The 22,134-nt window shown below is 42.3% G+C and overlaps 1 long non-coding RNA gene and 1 pseudogene across 3 annotated transcripts; both read left to right on the top strand.

Moving 5' to 3' along the window:
• The first annotated feature begins 14,112 nt into the window (after positions 1 to 14,112).
• On the top strand, positions 14,113 to 21,725 carry LOC133501142 (uncharacterized). 3 transcript variants are annotated; one of them, XR_009795111.1, is made up of 4 exons: positions 17,376 to 17,575; positions 17,642 to 17,849; positions 19,963 to 20,128; positions 21,375 to 21,725. It is a non-coding gene; the product is annotated as an uncharacterized LOC133501142 (long non-coding RNA). The 3 variants fall into 3 exon arrangements; XR_009795112.1 differs by lacking the exons at positions 17,376 to 17,575; positions 17,642 to 17,849 and adding an exon at positions 14,113 to 14,406; XR_009795113.1 differs by lacking the exons at positions 17,376 to 17,575; positions 17,642 to 17,849 and adding an exon at positions 14,113 to 14,525.
• On the top strand, positions 14,951 to 15,065 carry LOC133501585 (5S ribosomal RNA; annotated as a pseudogene).
• Positions 21,726 to 22,134: the final 409 nt, after the last annotated feature.

Below are 22,134 nucleotides of genomic sequence, written 5' to 3'. Positions count from 1 at the left end.
TTCTGATGATTTGATGTTCTTGTTCTTGTGATATTTCCTGTTAAGCGGCTGCCACATTATCCAAAGCCGAGCAAAGCCTTCTTCACTGCAAGCAGAAGCAATTTCTTAATTGGAGCAAAGCATTCTTCATTGCAAGCAGATGTATGATTATTGTATTTACAATTATTCCTACAATGTCACAAAAGCGCACACACACAAAGCTAAGAAAAGAAGTGATCAGACATTAAGGCGGATGTGAACCGGAGGAAGCCCGCCCACTGTCAAATTATGGCCAAAACAGGTGGTGGGCTTCACCCCATTCGAAGTGAGTCGCTGGAATCATGGTTCACATGACTCTCGCATGTGGGTGACTGATTACTTACTGATGAGAAAGTTAATGGCATGTATTTTTACACAGCATTTCATACATGTTCAGACAGTAACTTACACTGCGCCATATGAAATAGAGGTTCATGCGTAAATGTTATATGGTATTTATCATAAATCTTTTAAATGTAAACAAAAGCGCATCAGCCTATTAAAAGAGCATATAAAAATGTTGACTCCTTTTTGATTAGTCATTTATCATTTCAATACACAGGAGAGGACATGCACAATGATAAATACTGCTTTGAATTTACTTAATTTGAATCTGTACATCGATTGCATGTGATTAAAATGTTTTTCAATGAAAATAAATCAGTTTTTTTTATAAGACGGAAATGTTTATGTTGTTTTAGCACATTTCAATCATGTGCAACCAATGTAAATATTAAAATGGTAAAACTTCAAAGTACTCTTTTTATCAGTGCAGTTGTAGCCACATGCTACATTTTCGGGGGGTTAGTCCACAGTATCTGCCATCTCCTTAGGCATCCCCACTGTCTCCGATGCAATTATGCTCCAACAATCAGCTGCTGCACCTGTGCAGATTGATAAAAAGAATCCCTTGAATTTATTTGATATGAACATGTACATTGGTTGCATGTGATTAAAATTTGTTAAAATGACATAATTTACTCATTTTTTCTGAAACAAATTTTCAATGAACACATTTTAATCATGTGCAATCAATGTACATGTTCAAGTTAAGTAAATTCAGATGACATTTTTTCAGTTCATGGGCTGGAATCACAAGAAGAGACTGAGAGAGCAATCAGCAAAATAAAGGATTAATTAATAGGTGTCCACAAAAATATTAGTGAATCATTAATTACACTGGAATCCTTGGATCGTTTACATTGTTGAAATTAAATGTTTTCGGGTATGAATTTTGCTATTTCTTCATATGTCACCTCAATTGGTCACTGAAGCACCAACAGCTGTACATATGTGTGTACACCAGCAAAGAAGATGGCATGAAGCACCATGCATTTCCACGATCATTTCACTTTCGATACATCTGAACTTTGTGGTGAAAAAGAACAAATGTCACATTTTTGTGTGTATGCATCTTTTCTACATGAGGCCCCAGTTGATCGACAGTGAAGAGTAGAAATTGCAGTTGCTCGCATCACACAAAAATCCAAACTTGGCTCTCTTTGCCTCGCGTGCACTTTGCTTGAGTCAATTAAGGTACAGTGAAAAAATAAGTATTTGAACACCCTGCTATATTGCAAGTTCTCCAACTTATAAATCATGGAGGGGTCTGAAATTTTCATCGTAGGTGCATGTCCACTGTGAGAGCGATAATCTAAAAACAAAAATCCAGAGATCACAATGTATGATATTTTAACGATTTATGTGTGGTACAGCTGTAAATAAGTATTTGAACACTTGTCTATCAAATAGAATTCTGAACCCCAAAGACTTGTTAGTCCACCTTTAAAAGTTGACCTCCACTCCATGTATTATCCTGAATCAGATGCACCTGTATGAGATTGTTAGCTGCATCAGGACACCTGTCTACCCCATATAATAAGTAAGACTCAAACATGTAACATGGCCAAGACCGAAGAAGTGTCCAAAGACACCACAGACAAAATTGTACTCCACATGACTAGAAAGGGCTATGGAGAAATTGCCAAGCAGCTTGGTGAAAAAACGTCCACTGTTGTAGCAATCATTAGAAAATGGAAGAAGCTGACGGTCAATCTCAATCGGAGTGAGCCCCATGCAAGATATCACCTCGTGGGTTCTCAATGATCCTTAGAAAGGTGAGAAATCAGCCCAGGACTACACGACAGGACTTGGTCAATGACCTGAAAAGAGCTGGGACAACCATTTCCAAGGTGACTGTTGGGAATACATTAAGACGTCATGGTTTGAAATCATGCATTAACCAGCACGTCAAGGCCCGTCTTAAGTTTGCCAATGACCATTTGGATAATACAGAGGGGTCATGGGAGAACGTTTTGTGGTCAGATGAGGCCAAAATGGAACCTTTTGGTCATAATTACACTGTGTTTCAAGGAAGACGAATGATGAGTTCTATCCCAAGAACACCATCCCTACTGTGAAGTATTGGGGTGGTAGCATCATGCTTTGGGGGTGTTATTCTGCACATGGGACAGGACGACTGCACTGTATTCAGGAAAAGATGATCGCGGCCATGTATTGTGAGATTTTGGGGACTAACCTCTTTCCCTCAGTCAGAGCATTGAACATTGGTCGTGGCTGGGTCTTTCAACATGACAATGACCCGAAGCACACAGCCTAGAAAACCAAGGAGTGGGCCCGCAAGAAGCATATGAAGGTTCTGGCGTGGCCTCGCCAGTCTCCAGACCTAAACCCAATGGAATATCATTGTAGAGAACTCTGTGTTTCTCAGCGACAGCCCAGAAACCTGTCTGATCTAGAGAAGATCTGTGTGGAGGAGAGGGCCAAAATCCCTCCTGCAGTGTGTGCAAACCTGGTGAACAACTACAGGAGTAGGAGTGTGTGTGCATGTATGTCAATGGAAAAGTGAGACGGGACTCCACATCGGGAGGGTCAGTGTGGAAAAAAAAGGGGGGGGGGCGTGAAAGTGATCGGGGAAGAGTGTCTTTATTGTTCCCCCCACCCAGCTCAGCTATGCAATGAGTTAACCCCAAGCAGGACGACCTCAGCATGGAGAAGATGTCTCCTGACCATGGTCGAGAAAGGATAGCACTGTGTTTTCGCAAAACTGGCTTTTGCATTGAAGGAAAATAGCTCGGTTTTCCAGTTGGATGGTGAACGTTGGAGAAAATAATTTGTCAATTTCACTATCAAAATGCCAGACAGAGAGTTAAACGAAAATATGTGGATGAACACAAGACGTTTTTACCAGAGCAGGAGAACTCATTTTCTGTTGAGCGCAACAGTTAGCCACTACTTTTCTTTATCTACATTTTGAGTCAAACACCTATCACATTTCACAGTTTCATATCTTCACTTCAGCTCACACCATGTTAAAATTGACCTGGAATTTCCAAAAGGAACTGAAATTCGCAGTCAAATTAGTCACTTTGAAAAAAAATGACAGAAAGCAGATGTGGTTTAAAAAAAATGCTTAACACTTCCATTGAACATTGCAATGGCCAAAAAGCCATATAGTGGTACCTCAATTTTCAAAAATGTCTTGGTTTTCGTACAAATCAGTTTTCAAACAAAAGTTTAGAGATATTTTGCTTCGGTTTGCGAACGAAAATCGGTATTTGAAACCCCGACCAGCTGACCCACAATGATTTCTTATTGTGCTTTCGATCGCACCCCCGGAGAAAATGGAAACAACGTAATGCGGGTGATGCAACTAGTTGACCCACACACTCCTCTGCAAGCGGACGTATCCCGGTAGTGATTTTTTTTTTCTCCAATTGAGCAATATTAACCCCCGATCATGGCTCCAAAGAAGGCAAGTGGAACTGCTGGTGCTGAAAAAAGGAAAGTGGTGTGTAAAACTGTCGACTTTAAGATGGATTTGATAGCTGAGCACAAATCTGGTGTGTGTGTTTCTGAGTTATCAAAGAAGTATGACATGGCGAAAACGATGATCAGCACCATTCTGAAACACAAGGATGCCCTCAGAGCAAGTGATGTTGCTAAAGGAGCAACCATGTTGACCAAGCAGAGGCCACAGATCTTGGAGGAAGTCGAAAAGTTGCTTCTTATTTTCGTGAACGAGGAGCAGTTAGCTGGGGATAGTGTTGGCGAGGAAGGGTGGGAGATGTTGTCTGATGAGGCTGTAGGCAGGAAGGATGTGTCAAGTGCCGATTTTAAACCGATCTGCGCTAAATGGAATAACTTCATCACCTGAATAAAGCTGAATGTTGCAGAGCACTGCAAAAATTTTAATGATGTTGTGAGGCAGATCAGAAAAGTGCTAATTAGGTGGCAGAAACAAACATTAGATTCGTTCTTTGTGAACAGGGGGCGAGTCACTCCCACCGAAGACATTTGAAACTGTTGTTTTGCATTGCTTTTTTCTTTTGTTCCATTAACCCTACCTCTAGTTGCAAGTTATTTTTTTAAATGTTACATACGTTTCTGTGCAAATAAAAAACAATTTGTTTTTTCCCCCCTCATAATTGCTTGTTTAAACTATACCTGTATTCCTACTATGCAGTTTATAATCAGGAAAAGCTTAAAGAAATCTTTAAAAAACTATTTTTTAGGCTTGGAACGCATTATTTCATTTTCCATTCATTGTAAAGGGAAAGCTTTAGTTTCTGAATGTTTTGATTTTCAACCACCCTTCTGGAACGGATTGTGTTCGTGAACCAAGGCACCACTGCACAATGAAGGGGGACCTATTTATATTTAAATGCTTCGGTGACATTGCTGAAATCTTGTGTCCTTAAAACAAAAATCTTAAACAAATCGTATCAGACCTTCAACTGTATCGGCAGTAATATCGGACATTAGCATGTCTACTAATTTCCAGACGCACTTCATACTTCCAATCATGTGAGTAATTTAATGTTGCATTCGATAAGAGTTGTGACATACAACACAACATGATTTAACTGCTAGTGTGTGTGAGGAGGGAATGATGTTCATGTGTATGATATAGTTCTTTGACTCTTTTATGTATGTAATGTGGCTCTTTGCAGTAACAGTAAAAATTGTGGCTTTTGATCTCTTACTTGTTGGCCACCCCTGCATTAAATGCTTACATTAACATTTTAACCCCAACAGCACATGATTTCCCATTTCCCTTTTTGTGTCTGATTTGTGTTTTTTTCCTTTGCATTGTTGAACATTGATTATTCACTTCCTCACCCAATCAGGTGTGCAAGGAATGAGATTTGCAACCAGTTTTATGGCGTATAGCCATGTTTCCCGTGTCTTGGAAAAGCAATAAACGCACAGTATATAAATGTTTTGCAGGCAATGTGGAGGGAATCTTTTTGTGATACAGCAACAGTGTAATTTTTAATTACAGTTATAATTAGCAGTAAAAGTAGTGTGTTCTATGTGACAGAAGAGTATCCGCCGGGATGAAGGACAAAATTTATAAAACAGTGGTGAGGCCGGCCATGATGTACGGATTAGAGACGGTGGCCTTCAAGAAGCAACAAGAATCAGAACTTGAGGTAGCAGAAATGAAGATGTTGAGCTTTTCGGTTGGTGTGAACAGGTTGGATTAGAGGGACAGCCAAAGTTGGATGTTTTGGAGACAAGTTTAGAGAGAGCAGATTTAAATGGTTTGGACATGTTCAGAGGCGAGAGAGAGTATGTTGTTAGAAGGGTGCTGAGGATGGAGCTGCCAGGCAAAAGAGCGAGAGGAAGACCAAAGAAAAGGTTGATGGATGTTGTGCGGGCGGACACGAGGACAGAGGGTGTTAGAGAGGAGGATGCACGAGATAGGGTTAAATGGAAATGGATGACACGCTGTAGCGACCCCTAACAGGACAAGCTGAACGAAAAAGAAGAAGAATTTTATTTATTCATTTTTTACGCTGTTGGCATTGTCGGTAACTTAAGAGAGTGCCAATGCTCATTCCTCACACGTCCCACAAGCACCCAGCCCCCCAGCGGCAGTAATTTGCTCTACTGCTGAGAGCCTGGAAGATACTTATCATTCGGCACTTGTGTGTGTCCCTGTTCTTTTAACATTTTTCCTCATATAGTCAGCTAAATTCAAATCATCATTAGTTTCAGATTGGCCTTCAAAACAATGTTTCATGCAGTTTTTTATAGCCTGAAATAGTGATAATGTTGATGTAACATTAAACAAAAGCTAAACTTTGCCCATATTCTGTTTCCTCCAAACACTTTTTAATCTGTTTGCAGATAAGTGCAACGTTTTAAATCATTATGAAAATTCTTTCCCTATTTTGTCAATTTTTCTCTCTTTTTTTCCTTTGACCCACCAAAACGCGTTCCATTGTCACTGTAAATTGCTTTTGGAATGCCATAGTATGGTATTGTATCCTTACATAATACATTTGCTAGAGCATCAACGTGTTTTGTTGGAAATAACTATCCATTTAGAGACTGCTTCTGTAATGGCCAAACAGTATATCTTTCTTTCACTTCGATCTAATTCAATAAAATCTATCTATATTTTTTGAAAGGGATAAGTAGATGCTGGAAACATTCCCTTTTTTTGGTCTCAGCCTTGTGGGTTATGTTTCGCATGGACATGATTTACAAAAAAAATTTATAAATTGTATCATGTATCTACTCTTCATTTCCCTCCTGTTTGAGACATGTAAAAAATTATGGTTCAAAATGGCCTCCCATTTATACAATTTTTTTTGAACAGTTTTTTTTTGTTCTGTGCTAACATAAACTCCATCTTTTTTTTTTTTTTTTTTTTTGCTCCTTGTTGTTGTTTTACGATGACGTCGTAAATTGATCTTTACAACCATCTAGATAAGGTGTTTGCTGTTGTCTGGCAAGGCTCCTGCCATGATTGACACTAAAACTTTGGCAAAGGGCTTTTCCTGCTCCATCAGTTTATTTCAACAATGTAACTCTTAAAACTATCTCATATATTATTAAACTATTTTTTCTCTTTTTAGTATTCAGGATGTGTGTGATAATATTGTTGTGTTAAAACCCCCCTGTTGACACATGACTTAACCCATGTGTCAATCTTGCTGCCCATTCTCTGACGTGAAATCAAAATGTAAATGTCTTGTCATACTTTGGATTATTTTTTTCTTCAATGCAGCTTCCTTTAGTATTCTATCCGCAAAAGTATTTCCCAATAAAATCATATCTTTGCTTGATGTATGTGCTCGGCATTTGCTTTCGGTAACATTTTTTTTTTTTTTTTTTTGCTATTGTATTGAAATCAACTAACAATTTTGCATGTGTTACTTTGGTTGTGGATGAAATCATCCCCCTGTTTTTTTTTCAGTACTGCGCAAAAACATGCACTATTGCAAATGCATATTGTATGTCTATCATCATCTTCTTCTTTTCCTTTCGGCTTGTGCCATTAGGGGTCGCCACGGCGTGTCATCTTTTTCCATCTAGGCCTATCTCAGCATGTTCTTCTCTGACACCCACTGTCCTCATGTCCTCCCTCACAACATCCATCAACCTTTTCTTTGGGGTCGCCGCGGCGTGTCATCTTTTTCCATCTAAGCCTATCTCTGCATCTTCTTCTCTAACACCCACTGTCCTCATATCCTCCCTCACAACATCCATCAACCTTTTCTTTGGTCTTCCTCTCTCTCTTTTGCCTGGCAGCTCCATCCTCAGGATCCTTCTACCAATATACACACTCTCTCATCTCTGAACATGTCCAAACCATCTAAGTCTACTCTCTCTAACCTTGTCTCCAAAACATCCAACTTTGGCTGTCCCTCTAATGAGCTCATTTCTAATCCTATCCAACCTGTTAGGCGAGAACCTCAGCATCTTCATTTCTGCTGTCTATACCATGCATTTTCTTAGCTGAGCCATTTACAAATAACACTTCTCTTCTTTCTAAAGGCTGATCTCTCAGGCCGCTTCAGCTTTTGGCTCATATTTCTGCTAACTTTTGACAATCATTATTTGCACCATCGTCATGACGTGGTCGTGTTATTTTAATGAAGAATCAAAGGATGGACCAAAACTATGGTTGAACTTGTTTCTACAGCAATAGGTGTCACAATAACTGGTCTTACATACTGGGGTAGTGCACATGCTACGCTGAGTCTCTATGTTGTTGCACCAAAACTGACATCATACATTGACCTTTGTAATCTACTTTCTGGATAAAGTATTTGCTATAATCTGACACTCGTTCCTTTTTTATCTAACAGAAAGCTTTGTCCGATTCTTCTGTTCATTTTAACAATTATGTCATTTTGAGGTCTTTCCTTTGGACAAATGTGCAGTTGTCGTTGCATATTTTGTTTTTTGGTGCATTAAGTAAAACTTTTTTTTTCTAAATTGTTCTTCCTGCACTAAAGTTGTGTTCTAAGTTCTTAACTTTACAAATTTGCAGTGTGTTCTTACTAACCTTGTGTCCCTCATGTGCTAAATCTTTTAACAATGCTATTATTTCACTTTTGCAAGTTTCCTTGTGGGGTGATGCAAGCAAAACATCATCTAAATAAAGTAGCATTTGGTTGCCACCTGATATGGACATATACGGACATACTTGCTCTCAGAACTTGTGAATGAATTTTTGGCCTTTCACAGTGTACTTAAGGTAACCTGGTAACTATACATTTTTGCCTTCAAATGCAAATGCACCTCAATCCACTACTGTAAAAACTTTTGAATCTGGCTTAATGAATTTAGCAAAGTGTATATTTGTCTGGGACACAAGGTGCTCACTGTGTTAACAGCGGCATTTACTGCTTGTAGGTCTTGAACCGTTCTCGAACCTCCAGATGGGGGTGCCCTTTTTTTTTTTTTTTTAAATGGGCATGTTGCAGGGAGAGTCTGGACATTCAATTATTACTACTTAAAGCCAAAGTATCATCCCTATAAACATTCTAAATAGATATTGTAATGAAAAATACATATAACATTTATTCACTTCAATGTCCATACGAAAAAATAAATGTGAGCGGAGAGCGCGTCATCCATGCGCAAATTTGCAGAAGTGTCATTCTACGATATCCAAGTGATCGCCATATTGGCTGCATCCTCTGTAAGTGATATCACCTGGACATTCGGCAATGAAAACATGCGGTCCACCCTAACTATGGGAGACGAACACATCCCTTCTGACACGGAAGCTGTTTTCGAAAAGGACAACACCACACAACTGAGTGAAGTTACCGGGGCAATATTAGAGTATTGTTTTGAGCCCTCAGGGCAATATTACACTATTGTTTTGAGCCATATTCAGATGATATGCGATCACGGCCAAACCGCATCCCCATCCGATCCACTACCGCGGCGGAGATGAGCCATCGCGGCTCATCGCAGCCGGCCAGGGTGGCTGATGACGGAGTGAAGCCATACTGCTTTAGGGGGGTGTTCATAGATGCCGCAGTACGATGAACAACACAGTCAGCCGGGGCGCTTTCTTGCGTGCATGCTGCATTCTCGGCTGGGTTCTTCAGAGCTGCCCCCGTCTGCAACGCCCGACGCGCAGCCTTCGCAGAAGCTATGACCGCCGAACGCAGCGCCTCAGCCGGTGTGGCTGATTTTCGGCGCCATGGTGGCATATAATGGAGCTGAGGCGTGCTGCTTTTAGAGGGTTGTTCACAGCCACCGCAGTACGCGATGAACACTATCGAGCCAGGGCGCATTACTGCGCGCACGAGGCTGAGTGAGACATTGGTGGCTGGGTTCTTCAGATTCGCCGCCGTCTGCACAGCAGCCCGACGCCATCCAACAAGCACATTGACATATTTCATACGCGAATCTTTTGTTACGTTATGAGAGACCAATTAGGTGGTCCGCCCCAAGCTATTATTATTTTTTAGTAGCTCAATACACACCTACCTGTGATTTGGAACCCACGAAGCTCTCGTCCTCTGCACCCTTGCAATCCATTTGTCACAACGAACCGGGTCTCTTCCAAACTTATGAAGGGTAATTCTATTCTCCCGAGTGTTCAAGCAATGCCCAGCAATGCAATGAGCCAGCATTTTGACTAACACGAAGGAACAACGACCTCCCTTCCCGGAGGTAAAAGTAATGGAAACAAACGAGTCCACTTGGGGGCGCTGCTGTCCTTTACATCACTTCCTGCTTCCTCTCGAAAACAAATCCCTCCAGAGGATTTTCATGGTGGGAGTTACAAAAAGCTGTAGACGTCAAAATCATGTTTTGTGGTGAAAAAACACATGGGCCCATATTGGCTGACGTTTTTCCATTTCATCCATTTCATGACAGTTGACCTTTAAGTAACTAATGACTCAATAACTGACTTTATGCCATCTAATGTATCTGGATATTGTTTCATAAATATATTCTGTTTTTGGTCTAATTTGTACAGGTTGCGCTCCCCTAATGAGTACCACATCTGATAGTCCTGTCGAGCATATGCATTCTGGGATGTCTTTTAAAAATGTTTCCTCTTCCTCTTTTAAGAGGTAAGGGTCAATACCGCATAACTTTTGATGAAGGTGACGGCCTGCACTAACCTGTACTTTTCAAATTTTCCTCGTCTAGTTTCCAATTAGTTGCTATTTGGCCTCTTTTGGCGAAACCTCACAACCACTCCCAGTGTGTGTCATGTGATTTAAACAGCGACATATATGGCAACATTACGCCCCTGTAGAGGTCCTCTAAGGCCTGTGGGGGTCTGACCCCTGTGACTGCCGTTCTAAAATTATGTGTGCAGATAATCAACTGTTACTTATTCAGGAGTGTATTTGTTGAGTTTGTTTTCGTATTAAAATCTGTGTTTTGAGAATTTTCTACCACATTGTTACATTAAGAAAGTCTTCATTCATTCTATCCAGTTGTTCTGTTAGGAAATGTCCTGCTTGTTGTAACAATGTCTTTCCCATAAAAAGTGGTAGCTTATTTATTTTGTTTTATCTTTCAGACTTTTCTCCACATGGAGGGCATGATTAACATATTCCTCCAATGTGCCAGTAGTCGGGCCAATGTAATATTTGTTAACTTAGCTGGGAATTGCAACTTTTGAACCGGGTTAGGGTTAGGTAATTCTTCAATTTGCTGTTGAAAAGACCCATTTGCATATTTATCTTCCCGCCACGCAATCCGAGTGCAGCCCTATGCAAGATATCCCCTCGTGGGTTCTCAGTGATCCTTAGAAATGTGAGGAATCAGCCCAGGACTACGCGACAGGACTTGGTCAATGACTTGAAAAGACCGGGACCACCGTTTCCAAGGTGACTGTTGGTAATAGACTAAGATGTCATGGTTTGAAATCATACATGGCACAGAAGTTTCCCCTGCTTAAACCATCACATATCAAAGCCCGTCTTAATTTTTCCAATGACCATTTGGATGATAAAGAGGAGTCATGGGAGAAAGTTTTTTGGTCAGATGAGACCAAAATGGAACTTTTTGGTCATAATTCCACTAACTGTGTTTGGAGGAAGACGAATGAATAGTACCATCCCAAGAACACCATTCCTCCTGTGCAGCATGGGGGTGGTAACATCATGCTTTGGGGTGTTTTTCTGCACATGGGACAGGACGACTGCACTGTATTAAGGAGAGGATTACCGCGGCCATGTATTGTGAGATTTTGGGGACCAACCTCTTTCCCTCAGTCAGAGCATTGACGATGTCTCGTGGCTGGGTCTTTCAACATGACAATGACCCAAAGCACACAGCCAGGAAAACCAAAGAGTTGGCAACGTAAGAAGCATATCAAGGTTCTGGCATGGCCTAGCCAGTCTCCAGACCTATACACAATATAAAATCTTTGGAGGGAGCTGAAATTCTGTGTTGCTCAGTGACAGCCCAGAAACCTTTTTGATCTAGAGAAAATCTGTGTGGAGGAGTGGCCCAAAATCCCTCCTGCAGTGTGTACAAACTTGGTGAACAACTACAGGAAACGTTTGACCTCTGTAATTGCAAAAAGGTTACCTCAGGTGTTCAAATACTTATTTGCACCTGTATCACACAAATATATCGTTTAAAAAACATTATTATTGTAATTTCTGGATTTTTCTTTTTAGATTATCTCTCTCACAGTGGACTTGCACCTACAATGAACATTTCAGCCCTCTCCATGATTTCTTAGTGGGAGAACTTTCAATATAGCAGGGTTTTCAAATACTAATTTTCTTTACTGTCACTCCAATCCTAAAATCCTTGCACTGGCTTTCTTTCAGCTTTAGAATAGATTTTAAAGTTCTGTTACTGGCGTATAAATCACAAATGATTTAGGTCCTGAAGACATGAAAAAAAATGCTTACGGAATACAAACTCATTCCCCCTCTGAGATCAGCTGACTCAATTCAAATTGTGGAGTGCAGACTCCAAAGCAAACATGGTGAAGCAGCATTTGGCTGTTTTACACAAATGGAATAAGGTGCCAAGAGAGGTGAGGTCAGCCCCAAGTGTGAATATTATTAAGTACAGAAAACTCTTCTTTTTCTCATGCTTTTTAGAGTATTTCCACTTTTTAATCATATTTATATGCAGTTTTAATTGTACTTTCTTTATGAGCACACACTATATATTTTGCTGTCATTTTGTCCTGTTTTAAATGGTTTATCTCTTTGTTTTCAAATACTTTTAATCATGTAAAACACATTAAGTGACCTTCTATACGTAATGAGTTGTACAAATAAATTTGCTTTGCCTTACTTTGCTTTGCTTTGCTTTAGCCCAGCTGTCATCGGGCAGGAGCCAAGGTACACACTGAAATGGTTCCCATCTGATAATATGGGGTGGTAAATATTACTTACTGGACAGAGAGGAAATATAAAAATTGGAATGGACTTAGCTGTTTTACCGACCTAGTTAGCGGTGAGGAGATTGTCAGTGATTCTATCGTTCTGGTCTGGAAAAAAATACCTCAAATGTATGTTGACTCCCGTTCCTTCTCACAGAGTTTAATACCAATTTCCCCAAATCCCAAGTCATAGTTTAAAATAAAAGTCCTGCTCCTTCCACTCCCTCCCAATAGTGACTGTTTAAAAAAAAAGAAAAATATCTTGTGGCTTGTGAAATTCACTCCCATCCCGTGGGGCCCTTGGGACTTGGTGGGACTCCCAAAATATGTCAACCTCTAATCCCCATCTTTGCCCAAATAAAGTTTTTCTTCTTTTTCTGTGTAGAACTGTCTGTGCAGCGCTTGTGACAGGCCGTGATTCCTCAGAAGCCGCATGATGTACATCCTTTGCTGGGCTTTTTTGATGATGGAATTGATGTTCATCTCCCACTTCAGGTACTCTGAGACTGTAATTCCCAAGAAATTTAAGGTCTTGAGGATTGATAGTTGGACAGCGTCAGGGGCAGCTGTGGTGGAGGATGCCTCCTGAAGTCCACAATCATCTCTACAGTCTTTAGAGCAGGGGTACCCAGACTTTTTTACCCCAAGATCTACTTCTCAAGCATCCAGCCTCTCGCGATCGATGGAGGAGGGGCGTGTTTTATTTTTTAGAATGACCAATGATGAAATAGAAAGACCAGGTCACAAAGCTCTACCCACTACAAAAATGCAAAACATATTTATTTATTTTAAAGTATATTGAGGATCCTTTATGTGTAAATGTATGTTTGTGTGCCTTGCATTACCGCATCAGCCAATATTACACAACATAATTAACTATAAACATTTTTTGTAACTATCTGAGTTCATGTTGAAACGCCATATGAATGAAAATGCACACCTGGGCTGTGTCACTCATGTCAGTGGATTCGTACAACTGCAGTGAGAAACACAATTTCCAATGTCCTTCCACACCAGCCATAGCTTCACAGCGCCATGTAACTGTATTTCCTCTACAGAGCAGAGATTTTGCTGTGCGTTTTAGTTCGTTCACTTTTCTCCTTCTCAGCTTGCTTTTCGGCGGAATGTCGGTGTTGTATTTTCCATAAATAGTTCGAAAATGGCGCCACACATTTCACTACACTGGCAGATGAGGAAAACGCACTTTGAAAATGACATCATTAAAAAGTTGTCCGCCTCCCATTCCAGATGAAAGTGATACATTTTTGTCTTCTTTACTGCAGCATCCATACTCATGTTTGATAAGATTTCTTAATGGAGGGCTTAAAATAGGGGGGAACTCGCTTCATAGCGTGTTTTCCTGTACTGTCGTTGTTTGCACATGCGCGGTGAGCTAAGGGTCAGAATGAACGGCTCTTTTTTTTTTCTCGGCATGCCGTCGAATATCGACTGAAATTGCCTCACGATCAACTAGTTGATCGACGCATTGAGCACCCCTGCTTTAGATTGTTCAATGCCAGGTTGTGTTGACCATACCAAAGCTCCAGTCTCACCACTTCCTGCCGATATGCAGACTCGTCGCCATCTTTGATGAGGCCGACGACCATGGTGTCATCTAAAACTTCAGGGGTTTGACAGTCGGATGCCTCATGGTGCGGTCGTTTGTGTAGAGCGAGAAGAGCAGAGGGGAGCGGACACAACCTTGCAGTGCCCCGGAGCTGATAGTGCGCATGGATGAGGTGGTGCCCCCCAGTTGTTGATCTTTTGTTGTTTGAAGATCTGTCTAACGTCCCTTTCATGGATGTTAAACAGTGGAGTGGAAGGTGATGCGGCTTGTGGTGTGGCTTGATGGGTCCGTGTAAGTGTCTATTTCGAATCTGCAGTAAAAGTTATTTAGGTCGTCAGCTAGACCGGTCTTGTTTTCTATTGGTAGGATGTGTCACTTATAATTTGTGAGTGATTGTAATCCATGCCAAAGAAGGAGTCATTTGCGGTGAGATGTTTTTCCAGTTTAACCTCAGAGTTCCTCTTGCAATGATAGTTTCTTGAGTCAACTGGTTTCTAATGCGATTGTGGAGCTTCATAAGTTTTAACAATCATAGCAATAATATTGCAAAGGCTTTTATTTTGAAAAGGTTTAGACAAGTTGACGTTAATTAAAAGCTACTGTCGCAAGGTATACAGCAGCACAACCTCTTGCGTTCACACAAAAGTGTGCACCGCGTTCAAAAATGGAAAGTTGTTCATTTTGTGATTATTATTGTCCCTTAGAACCTGGTTGATGCTTATGGCCATGCTACCCTGAGAACACCCGATCTCATCAGATCTTGGAAGCTCAGCGGGTTTGGTCCTGGTTAGTACTTGGATGAGAGACTAGGAATACCAGGTGCTATAAGCTTCTTTCCCCGGCTAAAATGCAGAGGGGTTGCGTCAGGAAGGGCATCTGGTGTAAAACTTTGCCAAACAAATATGAGTTCATCTGAGATGACACGCCGTGGTGACCTCTAACATGACAACCTGAAAGGAAAAAAGAAGAACCTGGTTGATGAGGGAACAAGGTTGGGATTATATTTTTGGCATGTAAATGTAGCTATTGATGGGTTTTACAAGATTTATAACATGCTGCTAAATTTTGCATTTGAGTGTTTTTCCACCCACATGAGGGCGATGGTGCACTTTTGTATAAATCACACTCAGCAACATAATTTGGAATGCTCAATGTTAATATAAGGGTAAAGATCATTACAATTTGTTTTAATTTCATTTCGTGTATTATGTTGGACTAGATGTTAATATCAATCTATTTATGCATATTTCGACTCCGATGAGGCTCTGTGGGATGTTCAAATAGGTGATGGCACCCTACAGGTTATCCGTCGACTTCCTTCCATCATCAAGTGTTTCGCAGATAGGCCCATGAGACTCTCGAGAAGGTTCAGCAGTGAATCCCAACATCCCAGGTTCACCCCTGAGGTGTCATCAATTCTCCTGAAGACCCAATTGGTGTCTTTCCTTTTTATCCACAGCCACTGGCTGACCTTTTCCACTGCCTTGGATAGATCTCTGACTGCCTGCCAATTGGCCTTCCCTCTGACTCCCATCTCTTCTTATCAAACGTCAAAGGGAAAGTTTAGAGGAGTGATAAATATACTTAACTGCAGAGTAGTAGGGTGGCATGGTGGGGGAGCTGTAAAGTGTTGTCCTCACAGTTCTAAGGTGTAGGGTTCAATCCTGGCTCTCTCAGTTTTTGCATGTTCTCCCTGTGCCTGCATGGGTTTACTCCGGGCACTCCGGTTTCTCCCCACATCCCATAAACATGCAACATTAATGGCCACTAAATTGCCCCTAGGTGTGATCGTGAGTGTGACTATTGTCTGTTTCCATTTCCCCTGCAATTGGCTGGAAAGCAGGTCAGGGTGTACCCTGCCTCCTGCCCATTGACAGCTGGGATAGGCTCAAGCACTCCCTCAACCCTTGTGAGGATAAGCATCATAAATGAAAATGGCATTATTTGCATTAGTTACATGGGACATATGGGAAAAATAGTCTTGAATTACTTGTATGTAAATGTCTGGTTCTCTGGAGGGCCTCTCCACCCAGTGTGAGAAATTAGCAACCAAGTGAATGTTTTGTGCATAACCTCTCTCAAAATGTGTCTGAAAGTGTGCTGTTTTAATTTATTTTCTGGACACTGCAATATTTCTTCTCCCTCCATTGATGGTACTCACAGATCCGAACAGTAAATTTGGAGTCTTGGTCAAGTGCCACCACCCCAAATGAGAATACAATTGGTGCTTCATTGTTTTTGGGGGAAATAACTTGTGTTGTCCATTGATGGCAGGCAAGCCAGTGGCCTTCATACAGCCATTGATCACTGGACAAAGCAGTTACAGTATTTCATTATTTGTAATTGGTTGTTTTGGAGCGACACTAGTGGGGCAGCTGGAAAGCGTTGACCTCACAGTTCTGAGGACCCGGGTTCTATCCCAGCCCTCCCTGTGTGGAGTTTGCATGTTCTCCCCATGCCTGCATGGGTTCCCAAAAACATGCAACATTAATTGGATGCTCTAAATTGCCCCGAGGTGTGATTGTGAATGCGGCTGTTTGTCTCGATGCGCCCTGTGATTGGCTGGCCACGAGTTCAGGGTATACCCTGCCTCTTGCCCATTGACAGCTGGGATAGGCTCCAGCACTCTCACAATCCTTGTGAGAATAAGCGGCTAAGAAAATGGATGGATGAATGTTTGTTTTGGCATTGTCTCAAGTATCATCTGTTGGGAAAGCATAGTATGGGTTACCTTTTTTAGCAAAACTAGGGAACCAGATACACAAGTCACAGATATGCTCGTTGAAGGTCATCCTTTTCTCTACCAATTACAATACCTTATTACTAAATTGTCAAATGTAAGTGCTGCTGTGCTCCAACATTGTCCTATAGCCTCAACCAGTGAAATTAATTTTCAAGACCCACTAGTTTTGGCACAAATCATGTGAGCTATGTGACTGTTTTGTTTTGAAAAAGGGCTGCTGATTGAGGCTCTTCAGCATAAAGGCCGGACAAGTACCACTTGCTCCAGCTTCACATTCCCTCACATACTATAGTCAGATCAGTGATTGTTAACCTGTGGAAATGTCTGGAGTATGTTGTACCTGGTGATCCTTACTACAAATTGGGGAATATTCTAATTCAGCAATATAAAGCAGGGGTGCTCAATGTTTTGAAGGTAGTGTTGGCAGATTGTATGACATTGCGTGACATAAAAAAAAGACATTAGACTATCATCCATGCTATCGCTTGATTGATATATAAATATAATCAATAACATTAGATTTTTTTACGACTCTTGGTCACGTACATGTGCAAACTGCAGCACTAAATAGTAACCGTAGCTGTGCAAATGGTGCAAGGTATGTCGGACAAGCTTGTCAGTAAGTTACCTCGATTTAATCTCTCTGTTTTCTCTTAAACTTAAGAAAGGGTATTAAAAAGAGTGGGGGTGTTGGACCAAGTAAGAAGAGAAAAATTTACCAATCTCATACGGAATACAAGGAGGACTATTTTACCATTCCACACAAGCTGATGAACATTTGGAGGTGTACTTGAGACTGCCTGTAACCAGCTACTGTCCAGACTATAATTATGGCTGTTCCACTTTATCGCAAGTCATCGGAGTAAACTCAGGTAATGATGAAAAATGTACGTTGACATGTGTTGGTTTGTGTAAGATTGGCTCATTCAGTGATGATGGGTACGTTAACATACCTTGGTGCTGAGCTGTGTTGGCGGGCTTGGTGTTTTTCTGCGCTCTCAAATCGAACACGCAGTCGACAAAAGGTAGATCACGGTAGGTGGGCAGCTTGAAGAGTAGATCTTGAGGCAAAAATGTTTGGCCACCCCTGATATAAAGCAAGTGACAGTAATATTGGCCGTGACTGAGGATGGGGATTTCACCTCGTCATTTTATTAGGTAATGCTTCTATCAATTCATTCATCTTCAGTCCCAGTTATTTTCACTCAGATCGCAGGCTTGCTGGAGCTGAGCCAACCTCACTCTGGGTGAAAGGGAGGTGGTGGGTATACCCTGAACTGGTCACTAGCCAATCAAAGTGCACATATACAATATGCCCTTGCCCATTCGCGCTTCAACGTTCACAGTCCCGCATATTTTTTTTTAATCTACCGTATTTTCACAATCACAGAAAACTTAAGTTCTCTTCTAAATGGATGATGTGCCACATTAGACATGGCGTCTTCCAATGTGGTAAGGAGTTCCTTAATTCTGCAAACCATTCTGGGAGTGCCACAAACCATGCTCGGAGCATGTAAATAGTGTTTAAAGTGTATTTTTTGTGTCAATTATTTCTTGAGTAATTATTTTATTTGTTTAATTATTGGCAGCACGGTGGAACAGCTGGAAAGCATTGCCCTCACAGTTCTGAAGTCTCAGGTTCAAACCCGGCCTCACCTGTGTGGAGTTTGCATGTTCTCCCCGTGCCTGCGTGGGTTTTCTCTGGGCACTCTGGTTTCCTCCCACATCCCAAAAAACATGCAACATTAATTAAATATTAATTGGAGACTCTAAATTGCCACGAGGTGTGATTGTGAGTGCAGCTGTCATCTGTCTTCTTGTGCCCTGCGATTGGCTGGCAACCAGTTCAGGATGTACCCTGCCTTATGCCTGCTGACAGCTGGGATAGGCTGCAGCACCGTGACACCGTGAGTGTGTACAACATCGTCAGTAATGACCTGCCTTCTCAGGCAGTGTGTGGGCAAGGATTCCTTCTATCATATGGTATCTTACATGCACACTAAAACATACATAGTTTGAGTGGTGTGCAAGTCTTCAAGGGTGGATAGGATGATGCCGACAATCTGTTCAGCCGTTTTGATTATTTGTTTACAGTTGGAGTTTGTCCTTTTTTGTGGCAGTCCCAAATCAGACTGTGATGGATGTACACGGTACTGATTGGATGACTGCTGTGTAGGACTGTCTCAGGAGCTCTTGTGACATGCTGTGCTTCCTCAGAAGCAGCTGTGGTGGAGGATGCCTTCTGAAGTGCACAATCATCTCTACAGTCTTTTGAGTGTTCAATGCCAGGTTTTGTTGGCCACACCAAAGCTCCAGTCTCGCCACTTCCTGTTGCTATGCAGACTCATCACTGTCTTTGATGAGGTAGATGACTGTGGTGTCATCTTCGAACATCATGAGTTTGACAACCGGGTGCCTCGAGGTGCAGTCATTTGTGTAGAGTGAGAAGAGGAGAGGTGAGAGGGCATAACCTTGGGGTTCCCCGGTGCTGAGAGTGCGCATGGATGAGGTCATGTCCCCCAGCCTCACCTGTTGTGTCCTACCGGTGAGGAAGTTGTAGATCCACTGGGAGATGGAAAGGGAGACGCGGAGCTGGAGTTTGGAGGAGAGGAGTTCAGGTGGTGTTCAACGCAGAGCTGAAGTCCACAAACAGGAGCCTCGCAGAGGTTCCCTCACTGTCGAGATGTTCAAGGATGAAGTGCCGACCCATGTTAACGGCATCATCTGCAGATCTGTGAGCTCGATAGTTTAACTGCAGTGGGTCCAGCTGGTGATTGAGCAAGGCCTGGCCACTGCCAAAAGGGGGGTGGCCAGTGGTCCGGGTGATCCCACCTCTGACACCTATCACAGCTGTTTCACATTTGGACTGTAATTATACAGGCATTTAAGTTGGAGTTTTTGTCACTGGCATTTACCAGTTCGTTGCATTGTGTTACCGTGTGTGGACACTGCATCTGGAATAAACCCACGCCTAATATCATGCAGTTCTCTGGATGTTCTGCATTTGGGTCTGCTCGCGCACCACTGGCACGTGACAGAATGAACTGGCCAGAACAGGACCCAACAAGGCAGAAGCGGTGTCGCCGGCCACGCCATCGGGCACACCGTGTTCCAGCACCCCCAGCCTTAGGACCAAGCACCCCCTATCCAAGTGAGTTCCGTCTTATTGCCCTCTCCTACCTTGTCTCGTGCACCGCCCGATTGTCATGATTACATCCCGATCACGACCCGCTCACCACCACACATGTTGCTAAACTCAGATTTTCCGAATTACGGGGAAGATCTGAATTTATACGACCGGCTGCCCGATTTCGATTCGGATAATGTCTTCATTTTCGGTGATCCGTCCCAGTCAGTTTGTTTTTCCATCTCACGCTTCGAGCCCCTGTGTCCCTTCGTCTTCTGCCTCCCATTGCTCAGTGTCAGGTTCACCAACCAGACATTCATTAAACAAACAAACATACAATCAGTAAGACTTAAACTTGTAACATGGCGAAGACCAAAGAGCTGTCCAAAAACACCAGAGACAAAATTGTATAACTCCACACGTGTGGAAAGTGCTATGGAGAAATTGCCAAGCAGCTTGGTGAAAAAAGTTCCACTGTTGGAGCGATCATTACAAAATGGAAGAAGCTAAACATGACTGTCAATCTCAATTGGAGTGGAGCCCTATGCAAGATGTCACCTCGTGGGGTCTCAATGATCCTGAGAAAGGTGAGGAATCAGCCCAGGAGTACACGACAGGACTTGGTCAAAGACCTGAAAAGACCTGGGACCACCGTTCCCAAGGTGACTGTTGGTAATACACTAAGACATCATTGTTCGAAATCATGCATGGCACGGAAGGTTCCCCTGCTTAAACCAGCACATGTCAAGGCCGATCTTAAATTTGCCAATGACCATTTGGATGATACAGAGGAGTCATGGGAGAAAGTTTTGTGCTCAGATGAGACCAAAATGGAACTTTTTGGTCATAATTCCAATAACTGTTGTTGGATATTATTTTAGATCAATACAAAAGTCCGTTAATCATCTGACTCCAAATTGTGGCCTTACCCGACCACCACTCATCCAACAATTTGCACGCTCGTTTTGCAAAGAAAGGACCAGGAAGCCGGCGTTTTCACACGCGTGTGGATTTATTCCTTCAACAAACACCTGGGTCTCGGGTCCCTCTCAATACAACCCTGTACGTCTCTGTTCCCTCCAGCTGACGTACTCCACATCCGAGTTGCCCAGGACAATTTAAAAGTACAATCTACTAATTCACTATTGGTTATGTGTCTCCTGCAGTTATCCTTAGCGCTCTCTCATTGGTCTTTTTTGGTCCGCAGGATGGTGGGCCGACTCCTCCCGCTTGCGGTTGTTGATGTTTTGTTGCTCCCGTCTCCCTCTAGGTCTGGGTCAAGCATCGCGTCGCCTGGGTCAAGCATCGCGTCGCCCCACACCTGCTGATTGTTGTCATCACCACCCAACCGTCGAGAACATTCCATTCTAGCACGCTATCTGCTGTAATCACTTTCTTGCCACATTCTCACACTGCAACTTTTCATCCACAGACTTTCACACATTAAGCAGTATTGCAAATACATCGCCTTGTTGATTAACTTTTATACATTTCATTTCCTTTATTCCCTCTCATGGCCTCAGCCCACTGAGGCCATACCACCGACAATTCACACTCCAAACTCCCGGAGGGCGACAGCCGTCTGCTCCTCCCGGGGGTCCTTCTGTGGAAGCATCATGTATCGTCCACCTGGTGGGAGCAGTCCCAAGGTCCGCCCGATTGTCCGGACAGTGAGAAACCTAATACAACAACAAACGCATAGCACCATGATAGCCGCAAACACAGCAATAGAAACTAGCACAGAGCCGATCAAACCTTTGTAGCTTCCAAACATACTCAGCCATTCAGTGTACCAATTGGTATTCACTCCTGAGTGGTCTTTCAATTTCTTACTCAGTGTCCAAAGACCATCCAATGCCCTGGTGAGTCGCCCATTGCCGTGCCTCATACCACACCGTTCCATTCCTGTCCACAGTCACTCCTTCACTTCTCTCATCCTGTATAACAGATTCTAGCGCCAGCATGGTCCACACAAAGCATATTGATGCGAGGCAAAGCAATGAAATCGTAATCGTAAAAGAACTCAGACA

This window comes from Syngnathoides biaculeatus, chromosome 5 (genome assembly GCF_019802595.1).
Source record: "Syngnathoides biaculeatus isolate LvHL_M chromosome 5, ASM1980259v1, whole genome shotgun sequence".
NCBI classification, from domain to species: domain Eukaryota; kingdom Metazoa; phylum Chordata; class Actinopteri; order Syngnathiformes; family Syngnathidae; genus Syngnathoides; species Syngnathoides biaculeatus.
Note: the sequence above shows the minus strand (reverse complement) of the source record. Positions and strands in the feature narration are given on the sequence as shown.